The sequence below is a fragment of the Phalaenopsis equestris genome, unplaced genomic scaffold, assembly GCF_001263595.1.
Source record: "Phalaenopsis equestris unplaced genomic scaffold, ASM126359v1 Scaffold000002, whole genome shotgun sequence".
Lineage (NCBI taxonomy): Eukaryota > Viridiplantae > Streptophyta > Magnoliopsida > Asparagales > Orchidaceae > Phalaenopsis > Phalaenopsis equestris.
In genome coordinates this window covers 13162524-13164916 of record NW_018164444.1, presented here as the reverse complement: position 1 = coordinate 13164916, position 2393 = coordinate 13162524, and the positions used below count along the sequence as shown (strand labels likewise).

The following is a 2393-nucleotide window of genomic DNA, read 5'->3' as shown; positions in this document are numbered from 1 at the left end:
GCAACATCCAGACTCTATTAAGAGAAGTGTATTCTTGTTCAATTGTGACCAATTCGATCTTGTTCCTAATTACAAATTAAGGGTATACACACCTTATAATATCATCAAAGTTATATTTAATATAAGATATGCTAAATTTGATTATTTCATTATAGCAAGACAAACATGTTCCGGGCCGTGGGAGATTTTAGAGTGACATAGAATTGGAGATTTTAGAGTGAGAGTGACAGACTAAACAGATTTTAGAGTGACAGACTAAACTCCCCAATTCAGTCCTATTGTTTGGGTGCTGAAGTGTAGATGTTAGCCCTTAGGCGAGGGGAACGTGGGAGCTCCGAAGTGAGAGCCGGTATCATCCCAGCATAGCCACAGATTCAGTAAACTTGTAGATTGTACTTTACATTTTGATCATAATTCAGTTTACTATTTTTTGCTTCTATTTTAAATAGTAGTAGTTTGTAGATTACAATTTATAGTTTTGTACTTCTATTTATTGTTTTTCTTTATTCTAATATCTTTTTTTATGTGCACTGATCAATTCATTTTTTCTTGATGCACATGGCTTCGGGTGGTGGTGATGATCTCTTTCCTTACATGGTTATCATCAACATGTTTATGATGAAGAAGAGTGGAGCTCCATGACACGGTGACATACAAATGAGCACTACTGTCTCAATGAATGCTAGTAAGGACACTTCTTTTGCACATCCCTTCACCTAGAAGCAGTCACCACTATACCACACACCTTCAACTCCCACCACACCACCACCACCACTTACATTTCTTGCAGGTCCATCTACTTCAACAGATCCAGATGCGTCAGGCAGCACATGGCATACATTCGACCTAAAGCCTGTTGAAAATACATAAGTAAGGTAGATTACAAGAAAATACAATTCATTTTCTTATTGGTTATAAAACTAACATTTTTTTTTGTTTTATCCATCTAAGCAAGCTGTTTATTCTATAAAGGGCATCATACAAATCAAGTTTGATGCTCCATACTTATCATGGACAAAGATCTCAATTGAAGTATAAGTTATGTGGTTCAGAGAGCTTGAGGTAAACCCTAAATAATGATTTTAAGTTGTATAAATTTATCCAACTAACTTATTGAAATTCATGATGCATAAGGAATTCTCTTGGAGGCCTGAACATCAAGCACATATTAGGAGGAACTTTGAGTTTAGAGGGCCCGCCGGTCTGAGCGATATGTTTGTTGACATATGCAAGATTGGTCAACTCCCTCTACGACTTGGAGAGGATTTCTACACCTAGTTGCGTAGAGCTTGGGACTCTCATGACTATGCCAATAGGACTCAACAGGTGAAAAGGAATCAGGCTTTAGAATGTGGGGATATGGACTCTTCTCTACACACTAGAGGGGCACTCCAACATATGGAGTACAAGAGGAGGATGATAAGAGTTATTTTGTGCATTAAATCTTAGCTGATGTTAATAATGTAATATCTTCTTTTTTATCTTAATAGACAATGCAATTTAGATGAGATCCCATTGCCATTGAACTGTGTGCTCGTACGCATCAGCACCCGTCGTACCACCAGTGAGTCGACACTAGATTTCAGAGAGCACGTGTAAGTGACTGAGTAATTTTTATATCATTGTTATTATTCTGAAATCTAATTTTGCCTCTAACTATCCTTTACATTTTTTTGTAGGACAAATACCACTGGCTGAAGGAGGCCCAGAGTCAACGCTTAGGAGTTCCTATACATAGTAGCGATTTTGATCAGTTGGACTATGACCTCTAGAGAAAAGTCGTTGGGGACAAGAAAAAAGGAAAAAAAATATGGCTTGGGTTCACAAGGACTTGTGTAGGACGCATGATGCTTCAGAGCTCTACATCTTTCCAGGACACTGATGAAGTTCGCAGGCAGGTCATTGCATTCACTAAAGATAAGAGCCCGATGTGCCGCTCGACTTGCTGAGGCAAAGGCGAGAATGAAGATGGAATTAGAGGAGGTGCGACGTGAGGCACGTAAGGGAGGGAAGTAGCCAAGGATGTGGATGATGAGGATGATGAGGAGATCGATGATAAGTTGTTGTGATGGTATTTCATTTACTATTTTGAGACATTTGTACTGATTTTCTATTATTTAATACATTATGATTATATTTATTTTCAATTTCTGGTTGTCTTTATATGATTCTCATTTAGTAGATGTGTGGATATGTAAATTAGATTGTGTGATATAAATTCAATGTGTTTTTGTGATGCCATTGCGGGTTTATAAATGCTAACGAACAAAGGAGGATCTTCCCGTCAGACTGTCTATATCTATAAATAAATGGTCGGTTGCCCGTCGGTTCTGAAAACTACGGACTCACCCGTCAGACTATCAATAGTTATAAACCAATGACCCTAGTTCGTC

The 2393-nt window shown here is 38.0% G+C and overlaps 1 long non-coding RNA gene across 2 annotated transcripts; it reads left to right on the top strand.

Moving 5' to 3' along the window:
• The first annotated feature begins 460 nt into the window (after window positions 1-460).
• On the top strand, window positions 461-2043 carry LOC110039420. 2 transcript variants are annotated; one of them, XR_002295518.1, is made up of 6 exons: window positions 461-685; window positions 791-870; window positions 956-1062; window positions 1135-1326; window positions 1491-1595; window positions 1680-2043. It is a non-coding gene; the product is annotated as an uncharacterized LOC110039420 (long non-coding RNA). The 2 variants fall into 2 exon arrangements; XR_002295517.1 differs by having other exon boundaries at window positions 1135-1595.
• The last annotated feature ends 350 nt before the right edge of the window (window positions 2044-2393 follow it).